The 14,482-nt window shown below is 36.7% G+C and overlaps 1 pseudogene; it reads right to left on the minus strand.

The window, feature by feature from the left end:
• Positions 1 to 256: 256 nt before the first annotated feature.
• LOC121462369 lies at positions 257 to 1,736 on the minus strand (annotated as a pseudogene).
• Positions 1,737 to 14,482: the final 12,746 nt, after the last annotated feature.

A 14,482-nucleotide genomic window follows, 5' to 3' on the forward strand; every position in this document is an offset into this window, starting at 1 on the left:
TTCTACTCTCTCTCTCTCTCTCTCTCGTCTTTTTATCCCTTTTTATTTTTAAAACAATCTTTTTTTTTCTCATTAAACTTGTTTTAATGGGTCTCAAAATTCTGTGACAGACTTTTGGTCAACTTATTTCCATTAAAAAGTACTGATTTTGAAAACTAATAACTTAAAACTGCCACATACACACACACAAAAAAAAAATGGTCCACAAAATATTCTCCTTTCCTTCTGAAGGTTTTACAATGCATTGCTATCATTAACCGGTCTTTTACTATTAAACTTAAATGGCCAATTGAGACAGTTCTTCCACCACTGATTAAGAATGGGGTGGCAGGTGTTAGGAATAATATTCATTTAGCCTTCTGAGCTTTCTGGGAAGACTTGGTGACCTTGCCAGCTCCAGCAGCCTTCTTGTCCACAGCTTTGATGACACCCACAGCAACTGTCTGCCTCGTGTCACGAACAGAAAAACGACCCAGTGGAGGATAGTCAGAGAAGCTCTCAACACACATGGGCTGGCCAGGAACCATATCAATAATGGTTGCATCACCAGATTTCAAGAATTTAGGGCCATCTTCCAGCTTCTTGCCAGAACGTCTATCAATCTTTTCTTTAAGCTCAGCAAACTTGCATGCTATGTGAGCTGTGTGACAATCTAGTACAGGAGCATAGCCAGCACTAATTTGGCCTGGGTGGTTCAGGATAATCACCTGAGCAGTGAAGCCAGCAGATTCCATTGGTGGATCATTTTTGCTGTCACCAGCAACGTTGTCACGTTTAACATCTTTGACAGACATGTTCTTCACATTGAAGCCCACGTTGTCCCCAGGAAGAGCGTCACTCAAAGCTTCATGGTGCATTTCAACAGACTTTACTTCTGTTGTCACATAGACTGGAGCAAAGGTCACCAGCATGCCAGGTTTTAAAACACTGGTGTCCACTCGGCCCACAGGGACAGTCCCAATGCCACCAATTTTATAGACATCCTGGAGGGGCAGTCGCAGAGGCTTGTCAGTTGGACGAATTGGTGGCAGGATACAATGCAAAGCTTCCATCAGGGTGGTCCCACTGGAACTACCATCTTTGCGAGTGACTTTCCATCCCTTGAACCAAAGCATATTAGCACTTGGTTCCAGCATGTTGTCACCATTCCAACCAGAAATTGGCAAAAATGCTACTGTGTCAGGGTTGTAGCCAATTTTCTTAATGTAGGTGCTGACTTCCTTAACAATTTCCTCGTATCTCTTCTGGCTGTAGGGTGGCTCGGTGGAATTCATTTTGTTGACACCAACAATTAGCTGTTTCACACCCAGGGTGTAAGCCAGAAGTGCATGCTCACCGGTCTGCCCATTCTTTGGAAATACCAGCTTCGAATTCACCAACACCAGCAGCAACAATCAGGACAGCACAGTCAGCCTGTGATGTGCCTGTAATCATGTTTTTGATGAAGTCTCTGTGTCCTGGGGCATCAATGATTGTCACATAATACTTGCTTGTCTCAAACTTCACAGGGAGATGTCAATAGTGATACCACGTTCACGCTCAGCTTTCAGTTTGTCCAAGACCCAGGCATACTTGAAGGAGCCTTTTCCTATCTTGGCAGCCTCCTTCTCAAACTTCTCAATGGTTCGTTTGTTGATTCCACCACACTTGTAGATCAGGTGGCCGGTTGTAGTGGACTTGCCAGAATCGACGTGTCCAATGACAATGATGTTGATATGAGTCTTTTCCTTTCTCATTTTGACTTTGTATTAGCTGTGGTATTCACAACACCTGCGTTCTGATGGCAAACTTGTTGCGAAAAAGCTTTTTATCTTATATTTTATACAAATCCCAGTTCTGTCTTTTTCTAGTCCTCTAGTTCCCCCAACCTTCTCCCTGACCCACCACACATCTCCTCCTCAGAGAGGATAATGCCTCCTCTGTCCCATGTCCTCTACAAAGTCTGTCACATCACTGGAGGCAGAACTAAGGCCGTCCCCCTCTATCTAGGGCGAGCAATGCGTCCCTTTATAGAGAATTAACTCCAAAGAGCCAGTTCATGCACTAGAGATAAATACTGGTTTCACTCTTAGTGGCCCCACAAAATGTCCAAGTCACACAACTGTCACCCACACTCAGAAATCCTAGTTTAGTACTATGTAGTTTCCCCAGCTGTCAATCTGGCGTCTGCAAGCTCCCACTTGCTTTGATCAACTGTTTTGTGGATTTTCCTATCTTGATTTGTCCCCTTTTCTTATCATATTGCTCCTCCCTTTCTATGACTAGACTCCAGAAGTTTTGCCCAGTGTTTAGCTGTGGATCTCTGCATCTGCTTCCATCAGTTACTGAATGAAGGTTCTAGGATGACAAATAAGGCAGTCATCAATCTGATTACAGGGGAAGGGCAGTTAAGGTATCCTCTCTACTATTGCCTAGGTTCTTACCTGGGGTCTTCCTTGTGGATTTCTGGAAATTTCCCTAGTGCCTGGTTTCTTGCTAACCCAATAATGGCTCCCTCTTTCAAGACATATCTTCGTTATGTTTAAATATGTTCCATTTTTTTGTATCTATTGAGGTTTGCTTTGTTACTGGGTATTTTGTTTATTTTTTGAGAAGGTTTTAAACTGTGCTGAAAAGAAGTTGTATTATTTTTTGTTAGGGCAGAATTTTCTATAGATAGCTGTAAAAACCATTTGAGCCAAAACTTCTGTTAGTTCCTTTATTTCTCTGTTATGTTTCTTTCTGGCAGTCCTGCTCAGTGGTTAGAGTGGGGTGTTGAAGTCCACTGATATTAATGTGTGGGCTTGATGTGTTATTTAAGCTTTAGTAATATTTCTTTTACAAATGTGGATACCCCTGTATTTGGAGCTTTGATGTTCAGAATTGAGACTTCATCTTCATGAATATTTTTCTGTGATGCATATGACATATCTTTCTTCATCTCTTTTGTTAGTTTGAAGTCTATTTTGTTAGATATTAAGATAGCTACACCAGCTTGTTTTCTTAAGTCCATTTAATTGGAAAGTCTTTTCCCAACACTTTAATCTGAGGTAATGTCTGTCTTTGAAGTTCAGTTGTAGTTTTTTTGTATCCAGCAGAAGGATGTGTTCTGTTATCATATCAATTTTGTTAGCTTGTTTCCTTTTATACATGAATTGAGAACATTGACATTAAGAAATATTAATGACCAGTGATTGTTATTTATTATTTTTTGGTGAATTGTGTGAGTCTTTTTCTTTGAGACTTACTGGTGTGGGATTATCTATTGCCTGTGGGTGTAGCTAGCTTCCTTGGGTTGGAGTTTTCTTCCTAGTATTTTCTTCATGGTTGGGATTGTTGATAGGTATTGTTTAAATCTGGTTTTGTCGTGGAATATTTTATTTTCTCCATCTATGTTGATTGAACTAAAAGTTGGGTACTAAAAGGAAAGGTTAGCAAAATTGTAGCATCCTCATTGATTGAAAGCTTTGCTGGGTATAATAGTCTGGGCTGCCATCTATGGTCTCTTACTGTTTGCAGAATGTCTATGTATGGCCTTCTTGCTTTCAGAGTTTCCATTGAGAAATCAGGTGTAATTCTAATAGGTCTACCTTTATAAATTACATGTGTTATGATGTATGGCACAAGTGACCCTGGCAGGTCCTACTACTGGTAGGAGACTGCAGCAGGTAAGAGACAGATAGATATTCCATGAAGAGAGAAATTAGGTGTGGAGAGTCTATTTAGTGGGTATTGGAAGGGTAGGAGATATTGGGGGAGAAAAAAAGAGAGACAGAGAAAGAAAGAGAGAAATAGGGGTACAAAAAAAGAAAAAGAGGAGAAAGTAGAAGGGAAGGGAAAGGACAAAGAAAGCTGCCTCTTCAGAAGAGAAGACAGAGAGAGAGAGAAAAGGGGAGAAAGTAGTGACCAGCTTGCCTCTGCAGGAAGGGGGAAATGAGGAGTTGTTGGTGCTTGTCTCTTAAAGGGATGGGGTACTAAAAGGAAAGGTTAGCAAAATTGTAGCATCCCCATTTTCTCTTACTATAAAAAGGCAAGGATTTAAACATGGCTTTCTTTATTATTTTTCTTTCTTTCTTTCTAGCTTCCTTCCTTCCTTCATTTATTTTTATTTTCTTTTATTTATTTTACATACAGACTACCAGAGAGAAACAGACCACAGTTTCCCCTCACTTCTCTCCTTCCATTCCCTCCCTCAACTCCCTCCTGCCCCATTTTTACTCTTCAGCTTCTGTTTAGAAAGGTACAGGCTCTGATGGGTATAATCAAAGCATGGCACATAACTAACCTGGGCTCATAGGAACTCACAGAATCTAGACCAAAATCCAGGGAACATGCCTAGAACCAATTTAGGCCTTCTACATATGTGTGACAGTTGTGTAGCTGTGTCTCCTTGGGGGACTCCTAGCCGTGGGAACAGGGCTTTGGCTGGAGCTATTCATCATACTGGGTTACCCTTAAAATGAGGAAAAGTGCTTAGTCCTACCTCATCTTATTTGGTTCTTTTTTTTTTTTTTTTTTTTTTTTTTTTGGTTTTTCGAGACAGGGTTTCTCTGTGGTTTTGGAGCCTGTCCTGGAACTAGCTCTTGTAGACCAGGCTGGTCTCGAACTCACAGAGATCCGCCTGCCTCTGCCTCCCGAGTGCTGGGATTAAAGGCGTGCGCCACCACCGCCCGGCCTTATTTATTTGGTTCTTTTAACGAAACATTTTTTATAACTTGAGGGACCCTATAGAATTCTCACATTGCAAGAATCTCAGCGTTACCTCTACCCAATATACCTTGAGGAAGCAAAATCAGCTATCAGTGAGCACTGTGAACTTGGAAAACAACTGTTATCCAGTCTAACCTTCCTAAAAAATGGTGACAATAGATGGTTTCTTATTGTTACCTCGAAAATCTCTAAAGTCAGAGAGCTCTATGAAACTCCAGTCTGAATTCTGGCACATGAAAATATGTGATAACAAAAAGTGCTGTTGGATAGGCCATCTGAACTGTTATGCAAACATACCTGGGCAAAAACAAAAACAAAGGTAAATATTGGATTTTGTCTTAAAGGCCTCTTAAACACAGAGACAAGATTTTATTTTCTAGTAGAAAATAGCTATTCTTTAGTATTGTGTCAGTTCTATAAATTCTCTTACATTTTTTGAGTATGGTTGGTATAAATGAATTAAATAATTAAAATAATTTATGGGAGGTTTCCATTTTTATTAATGCTAATGTAAATGCTACAGTGACGAAAATATTAGTACATATAAAGCCACTCTATAAATGGAATAAGCCAATCATAATGATTGATTGTATTTTGCAGCAGTTTTAGTGGTTTTTAAGGACTGTCACCAGACTGACATTTGTTAAATAGCAACTAATGTATATCAAAATTGCTTCAATTTCAACAATATTTCACTGGGTTTTAAATTCTGAAGAAAAACATTCTGTTTAATTAACAAATTTGTGCAGGATTCAAAATTTGAAGTGTAATGACTCTTTTTCCAAAATCCATATCAAATAAATAAAAATTCAAATAAAATAGCAAATATATTTTAATGGCAATTTTATATATAAACTTCTTTACATACAAAGCATCATGTTCTCATTGTGATACTTGCCTTTAAGTGTAATGAATATTATGACATTGAATTTATTATAATGACCATTCTTCAAGAACTTTACAGTAAATTGGTAAAAAGAGAATGAAACCATTTCAGCATAATAATCTTATAGAATAATACCTTGCATATACTAAGGCCCAATCCATACTAATGGTCGCTTTAAAATTGTAAAAATGCATGCAATATTGAAGTATTTAATCTGAAAATATAGAATATTAGAAACATGAACTTTTAAAATATAAGGAAAATTATTATTCAGGGATATAACAACATATTTTATTCCAAGTATATTTCTAGGTTTAATCATTATTATTTTTTTGTTCAAGAGCTACTTTTGATTCAAACACAATTTAAGATCTTCGGAAGATGTAATATTTTCTTAAAGATTCATCTTTATTTTTATTAAAATCTATATTGTGCATCTGAGTAGTCTTATGTATATGGAAGCCAGAGAGTGTTTCGGGTCCTCTAGAGCTGATGTTACAGGGATGTGTGAGATGCCATTCTCTGTAACAGCAACAAGTGTTGTTAATTACTGAGCCATTTCTACAGCCTCAGGAAACGTTTTAGAGTGGCGTCTGGTAGTATGGAAGGGATACTAAAAAATAGGCAGAGTCCAAGTACTGAATTGAAAGTTTACTAAAATTTAAGAAGCTATGAACGTGTTACAATTTGAACCAATATCTAAAGTCATTAGGAGGCCGATGGAATTGAATAAATAAATATGGCATGCAAGATCATGTGAACAGTCCATATACAAAACTTAAATGAAGAACATATGCTGCACTTCATTAAAACTTCTGCTTTTAAATCTATGCATAATAAAAAGATACATGCTATGCTCGAATTTGCATTCTTCATAACCGTCTTGAGAATTTTCAACTTTTATGTTCTGAGCTTTCTCTTAAATTATTCTCTGCCTTAAGTTTACATACCTGTGTGTTACAAGGCACTGTTGCTATGACTGTAGATAGATGACTATCACAGAATTAAGAGCTAGAACTGGCCTCACTTCTTTGTCCAGCAGGGTAAAGATGCTTTTCTAAGAAAGAGCACACCAGTTGTTTAATAAGTACCAAAGGATCAGATCTAGAAATATGCACTTACCAGTAACATTATATAGACTGAGAAGATTTTATTTGTGTGTTTAAGACTGTGTGTGTGACAAAAATTAAAGAGGCCATGCATTTGAAAGAAAGCTGGGAGCATACATGTGACAGCTGAAACAGAGAAAACAAAAAGGAGAGTTATCTAATTATATCTTCATCTCAGAAATTAGAAAGTAAACAAAAAAGTTTCTGAAGCTAGGCATGATGGGATATGCCTCTAATGCCATTACTCTAGAAAGAGTGGCAGTCCTGTTCTACTTAGAAAGTTCTAGGCAACCTCTAATACCTGCATTAACATTCTGAATGGCAGCAAATGTCTTTGCACATTACCATAATGTTATATCCATTTAATAATATTTCATATATTAACTTAAATTTCTGAAGTAGTATATCCATTTTAATGATTACAGGGCTTCATTGAGACCAAAATTAGTGCATAATTTTAAAGCTATTCATCCATAGCTATAGAAAAGTCTCTGTATTTTATTATGCAGAAAATATCAAGAGAATCCTGGACTAAGAATAGATAACCCCAGGAGGTAGGAGCTAATAAAGTACTTAGGATATCTCTTTGGGCAATACAAATTCAAAAATAGTACAGTACAAATAATTTAGGAAGAATTTTAATTCATTAATCCATTTGAAAGTGCTTATGTTGTATTTGGTTCAGAAAAGAAGTTATGTGAAATATATCTTAACTGAAATAACTTGTCAGAGAATAATAAAGTTAATTTGTCAGTATTTGCTTTTTGAACCATGTCAATAAAGGGAAAAGGGGTACATCTCTGATATTATCAATGTTATTAGACTTGGAAAAAGTTTGTATATGATAAATAACACTATATATTATAATTGAAGAACTTTTTTTCTAATTTATTATAATGGGAGAATTTTACTCTATACTATATTCACTCTAATTTATAATAGTGGAAGAACTTCACTCTATATTTATTGGATATAATACATCAAATTTAAAGCATATACATTGGAGTACCTAAAATATCCATAGAGAGGAAACAAATGAGCATGCATCTGTAACAGTCTACCTTTTTATAGAAAGTTTACAATAAAATGGAACATCTCCGCTTTCTAAAATGATAATATATTTCCTTCTTTAATTCTCTTTAATGTTGACCCATGTTATTTAAAGGGATGTACTGCTAATGCATGCAGGTCATTTTATATCTATTCTAAAAACATATAACCAGACATATTGAGATGCCAAAAAAGGTATATTATACTTAAGTGAATTAGAAAATTATATTTCCCTAAAAACAAAACACATGGAATCAGAATTGTTATACAATGTAAATATTGGCATAATAAAATATATGCACATATTTTATTTTTATCCTTTTCTTTCAATGAGAAGACAAAAGTATGTCCCAATTTGCTTCAAAAACTCCTATATTAGCAAGAAAGTACTTTATATTTTTATGTAACTTTAAAAATCATGTTGCATTCTCTGGAGAAATAATTAAGGAAAGATATATAGTGGGAGATAGAAATAACAATAGAATTAATAATTTTTATCTTCTATGATGGCCTACCTATTTTAGAATAATAAAGTTTCCACATTGTGTTTGATGGTCCAATTTTCAGTAATATAAAATCTATAAAGCATACCTGCTTTATATGTGACTATAGAGCATGCAATCAGTACTTTTGATGGTAGGTATGGTTTTTATTTTAAAAGACTATTAATTGTTTTGAGATAATTGGTTAAAGATGCTAGATTATATCTAAGTGGAGTCTATGTTTTGTTTTCTGGCTGCCCATACCTGAATAATCACACTGTTCAGCTAAATTAGCTAAGGCTTCTTACTAACTAACTCTTACATCTTAAATTAACCCATTTCTATTAATCTGTTTAAATGCCAGTAGGCTGTGATTTACTGGTGCTGACATGTTACTCTTTTGGCAGATATATGCCATCTCTTTGACTCTGCCTACTCTCTCTGTGTGTGTGTGTGTGTGTGTGTCTTCTGATTTCCCACTTGACTTTTCTCTGATAAGGCATTGGCTAAAACTACTTCTTTATTAACCAATGATAATAAACATATTCAGAGCATACAAAGGGGAATCCCACATAATATCACCTTTTTTGTCTAAATAAAAAGAAAGGTTTTAAATTTAGAATAGTAAAATTACATATACAAAACAGTTGTCAAGCAATAATTATAGTTCAAATGTTTAGTCCACTTACATTTGGCAAATTAAGGAAAATATGTTATAATTTATCTTATCTTTGTGACTCTAAAGCTTTGTAACTAATTTATATTTTATCATAACTAAGGAAAACTATTATTGTAATGATTTATTCTTCACCTCCATCAATGATTCCAGAAGGATATAATATTACCTAAGTAAATAGGAAGTGTATTGTAAGCAACTTCCAAAGTTCTACAATTGACAAGGGCATCTTGCTGCCTGGACAGTCACCAAAAGTTTTCTGTAATGTTGGGGCATCCATTTTCAGCCTACAGGCCCATAATATCTGGCAGACTTTTCAGTGAAGCAATAAATCTCAAGATCTGTTCTGCTTTGTGCCAACAAAGTCCATCAGTTACTTTCTTCTATGTCCTGCAGAATGTCTGGCAGTTCCTTCTATGAAACAGGAACCCTGAAGTACAATCCTGTATTTTGGAAAGCTCAGCAATCACTTTTCTGATGGTCCTGCATGTCCAGTTCATACAACATGCCATAAAATAGTTTAGGGAAAAGCAAATTCTTGCACAAATGACTAGTCTTGTCATATTGAAGGCAAATTCCTTAATAAATTTATTCAATTCCCGTCAACCTCTCTGGCATAATTGGTATGACAGAAGCAGCCATGTCTTACTGTTGAGAAAAATGCAAGCTCTTAGATCCCTTTAATTGCTAAATTTCATAGTCTTTGAATTGTTGAAAATTATTTATCGAACTGCATTCCTAGCATCATTAGTGGCAGGAAGGGGTCCTGCTTCAGTTCAGCCATACTGATGTCATGGCTCCTGCTACTGCCTAAGGCCATGAAGATGGGAGTCTGGACCAGTAGCTAAGGCCATGATGTTATAGAAGGGTTTTACTGCAGTTGGAGCTGTGCAGATCTGAGTGTCCTGTGCTACTCCCCTGGAACTTATTGACATCTGGGCCTGTCTAGGACCATGTCTGGGTCAATGTCTCTGCAGCAGCCAGTGCTTCTGTTGCTATTCATGTGTCTGTTTTCACTGAAGGTTATGTTATGTCCAGGGTCTAGATCACCACGTTAGAGTCTGAGGGCCATCCTTCAGTGTTTAATGCTGATATGAGTGCCCATAACTGCTACTTGGCATGCATCTGAGTTCAGGAAGATACAGAAGACCAGGTCTGGTCCATGGTCTTACTATAGCCACAATCTGTGTTGATGTCCTTGGGCCATGTAGCCATGAAAGGCCATAAGAATATCTATGTTCTGAGATGATATCTGTGGCCATGATGGGGACAAGGGATAGGCTACAGCCAGGCACATGCCCTTCTTGGTTACCATTTAGGGCTATGCAATTTTCTGGCCCTAAATGCTGCAAAAGTACATGTCTGGGTCCATGAACCTACCATAGTCATGTTCTATATCAATGCCTGTATCTCCTGTTACTACTGAAAGGTGTGCAAATGCTTGGGGACTGGCCAACACATGAGCCCATATTGGTACCTGAGAGTTGTGTTTCTTCCCAGGGTCACATAGATTGGGATGGCCTGTGCTGCAACCCAGGGCCATCCTGATGTTCAGGTCTGAGTTGTGACTTAAAGCCATGTCTGGTGTGTTGCTGCACTGGAGATATGAGAAAGACTTGTGAGTGAAGTACTTTTTGTTTGTTGGTTTTTGTTCTATTTCTTTTCTTTTTGTTTAATTTTAAATTAATATATCCCTATTTGAATTTTTAATTAGTTTCTACTTCATTTTCATATATATATATATATATATATATATATATATATATATTTTAGTTTTCCTTTGGTGGAGGACACTACAAGGGTGACGGACAGATGGGGAAGAACTGGCAAATGAGTGTGATTAGGGTTTGTGATGTGAAATTCCCAAAGAATCAATAAAAACATATCAAAACACATGCAGGAGTCTCCGAATACAGTAAAAAATGAAAACGAAATCAGAAAGAGACTTCTATTTACAATAATTTCTAACAATTCTAGTAACGTATGCAACATTAAACCAATCTGTTGAAAGACCACTTCAATGAAATTTTAAACTGACGAAAGATATTGAAGATTTCAATAGAAAATGAAAATATACTGTGCATATAGACTGGAAAAATTGACATTGCAAATATCACAATAGTACCAAAAGCAATATGGAGATTCAATACAAACACTGTCAGATTTCCATGACATTTTTCATAAAACTATATATCAATTCTACACTTCATAGTAAACACAAAGATTCTAAAGAGTCTAACACTCCTAAGCAGAAAATTATACTGGAGTTTTCAAAAAGTAAGGACAACAGGCAGAAAAAAAAAGATGGCCAACAAAATTACTATTTCTTGTGGATTTATTGCTATTCAATAAAATCTGAAAGTTTAGAAGGACATTAATGTGTCTCTTTGTGTTTTGACAGAATATTCACATAAGTTACTTTAAAAATATATTTTGTCAGTTATTCTTGTTTGCTTTTAGTCATTTTGCATCCCTTACTATTTAGCCTTTCTTTTTCTTCTTTTACAAGTTAGATTCTCAAGCACCAATTTATGAATAAATACATATGATTGTTTTGATTCTATGTATAAGGATGATTCATTTTCTTTTTTTTCTTTCTGAGATTATGTGACCTTAATATTATACACTCCAGCTACATTATTTTTTGAAAATTTTATGATTGCAAGTTTCTTTAGAGCTGATTAGTATTCATATATATTCATGCATGCACACACACATACACACACATGCATACATATATGTGTATTCACAATTTGTGTCTTCTTCTTTTTCTTTACCTGCTGTGTGACAGGGCAAGCTATTCATATTTGACACCCTAGGAAGAAGAACAGATAGCAAAAAACAGAAAAGAAAATAATCAACCATTCAAAAGAATAAACTATGAATTATTTTAAAAAACAGAATATTTACGCTCAATTTTGAATACCTATTCATCTGTTGATGAAAGGATGTTGGCTGTTATCATTTGCAATAGTAAATAAGGCAGCAATAACTTGTATGTTATGGCTGGAATTCTCTGGGAGTAAAATAGCAGGATCATATGTTTGTTCTCCTCTTAAGTTTTGAACGAAGAAGTTCTAAGAAGTATATAAAATTAAGTATTTTTATAGTTCTGACATTCATAGATTTTTCATTTTTAGTGGTGAACATGAGTTTAAATAAATATTCCATAGTGAAAATGTAAAGTTCTTTGTGCAGCTCCACAGGTTCCCTTTGAATAGCTGCTCTAACCATACAGGAGTTCATTGAGTTGTATAATCTTTGACTCTGATTAATTTCAGTGTGTGATATGTTTTGTTTGCTACATTTTGTAACGTATTTAAAATAAAAAAAATCTATAAAAATAAAATAAAAGTACTAAACTTTTAGAATCAGAGACTAAATATCACAAAGTCAAAAAATAACTTCCTTAGTCCAAAATGCTGGAAATAAAAAAATGTGTCATCATATCCAGTAGTATAACAATTTTAATAAAATCAGATTCCCACAAAGTCATCATGCACAACATGTATACAAGTCTGTGCAGTTATGTTACATGAATGTTTTCTTTTTTCTTTTGTTTTTTTTTGTTTTTTTGTTTTTTTTTTAATAATTTTTTTATTAAGAAAAGAAGAAAAAAAAACATAAACAAAAAACAAGTTTCCACCTCCTCCCAGCCTCCCATTTCCCTCCCCCTCCTCCCACCCTTCTCCCCCTCCTCCCACCCTTCTACCCCTCCCCCCACTCCTCTCCCCCTCCCTCTCCAGTCCACAGAGCAGTCCAGGTTCCCTGCCCTGTGGTAAGTCCTAGGTCCTACCCCCTCCGTCCATATCTAGGAAGGTGAACACCCAAACTGGCTAGGCTTCCACAAAGCCAGCACATTAAGTAGGATCAAAACCCCGTGCCATTGTCCTTGGCGTCTCATCAGCCCTCATTGTTCGCCATGTTCAGAGAGTCCGGTTTTATCCCATGCTTTTTCGGTCACAGTCCAGCTGGCCTTGGTGAGCTCCCAGTAGATCAGCTCCACTGTCTCAGTGGGTGGGTGCACGCCTCGTGGTCCCGACTTCTTTGCTCATGTTCTCCCTCCTTCTGCTCCTCATTGGGACCATGGGAGCTCAGTCCAGTGCTCCAGTGTGGGTCTCTGTCTCTGTCTCCATCCATCACCAGATGAAGGTTCTATGATGATATGCAAGATATTCGTCAGTATTGCTCTCGGATAGGGTCATTTCAGGTTCCCAATCCTCAGCTACCCAAGGAACTAACTGGGAACCTCATGTTGGGCACTTGGGAGCCCCTCTAGGGTCAAATCTCTTGCTCACCCTAAAGTGGTTCCCTTAACTAAGAATTGTGGTTCCGTGCTCCCCTATCCACCTTTCCTTTATCCCAATTCTCCTGATTCCCCAAATCCCCCCTCCTTCCCTTCTACCTTTTCTCTCCCCATCTCCCCTTACCCCCATCCCACCCCACCCCCAAGATCCTAATTTTCTCCCCGGCAATTGGGTCTACTTCCCTTAGCCAAGAGGATAACTATATGTTTTTCCTTGGGTTCACCTTCTTACTTAGCTTCTTTAGGTTCACCTATTGTAGACTCCGTGGCCCTAATTTATGGCTAGAAACCAATTATGAGCGAGTACATCCCATGTTCATCTTTTTGGGTCTGGGACACCTCACTCAGGATAGTGTTTTCTATTTCCATCCATTTGCCTGCAAAATTCGAGAAGTCATTGTTTTTTACCGCAGCGTAGTTCTCTAGCGTGTATATATTCCATACTTTCTTCATCCATTCTTCCATTGAAGGGCATCTAGGTTGTTTCCAGGTTCTGGCTATTACAAATAATGCTGCTATGAACATAGAAGAATGAAAATAGACCCTTATCTATCACCGTGCACAAAACTCAAGTCCAAATGGATTAAAGACCTCAATATCAGCCCGAACACACTGAACCTGATAGAAGAGAAAGTGGGAAGTACCCTACAGGAGCCGGGCACAGGAGATCGCTTCCTATGTATAACCCCAGAAGCACAGACATTAAGGGCAACATTGAATAAATGGGACCTACTTAAACTGAGAAGCTTCTGTAAAGCAAAGGACATAGTCAATAAGACACAAAGGCAACCTACTGATTGGGAGAAGATCTTCACCAACCCCACAACAGACAAAGGTCTGATCTCCAAAATATATAAAGAACTCAAGAAACTAGACTTTAAAATGCTAATTAACCCAATACATGAATGTTTTCAAATACAATAATCAGGAGTCCTCATTCCCAAATGAAATTCAAAAAGTAGTCTTTTACTACTCTTATTCTTATAAGCACTGAGGATTCCTGAGTCCCCCAAAAAACTTGAATATTATACTTTATTACAAGTTTTGAAGGCTCTACCCTGAATCTTCTAACCTTTCTTAACTACTTATACCAACTAACTGCAATATACTTAGTAGCAAATTTTGTTAGACTTTTCCACTGATGAAACAGAAATCTACTAATGATTTTACAAAACAGAGAAGTTTTAATTCTTTTTCATTCATAGTTTCACATGCCAGTTTGTGCCTTCTCTTGTTTCTGGGCTTGTGGTGTGACAGTGCCCAGCTGTTTTGTTTTGTTTTGTT

Source organism: Microtus oregoni, unplaced genomic scaffold, assembly GCF_018167655.1.
Source record: "Microtus oregoni isolate MIOR12 unplaced genomic scaffold, Mior012 000001F_ref0000356, whole genome shotgun sequence".
In the NCBI taxonomy this organism is placed as follows: domain Eukaryota; kingdom Metazoa; phylum Chordata; class Mammalia; order Rodentia; family Cricetidae; genus Microtus; species Microtus oregoni.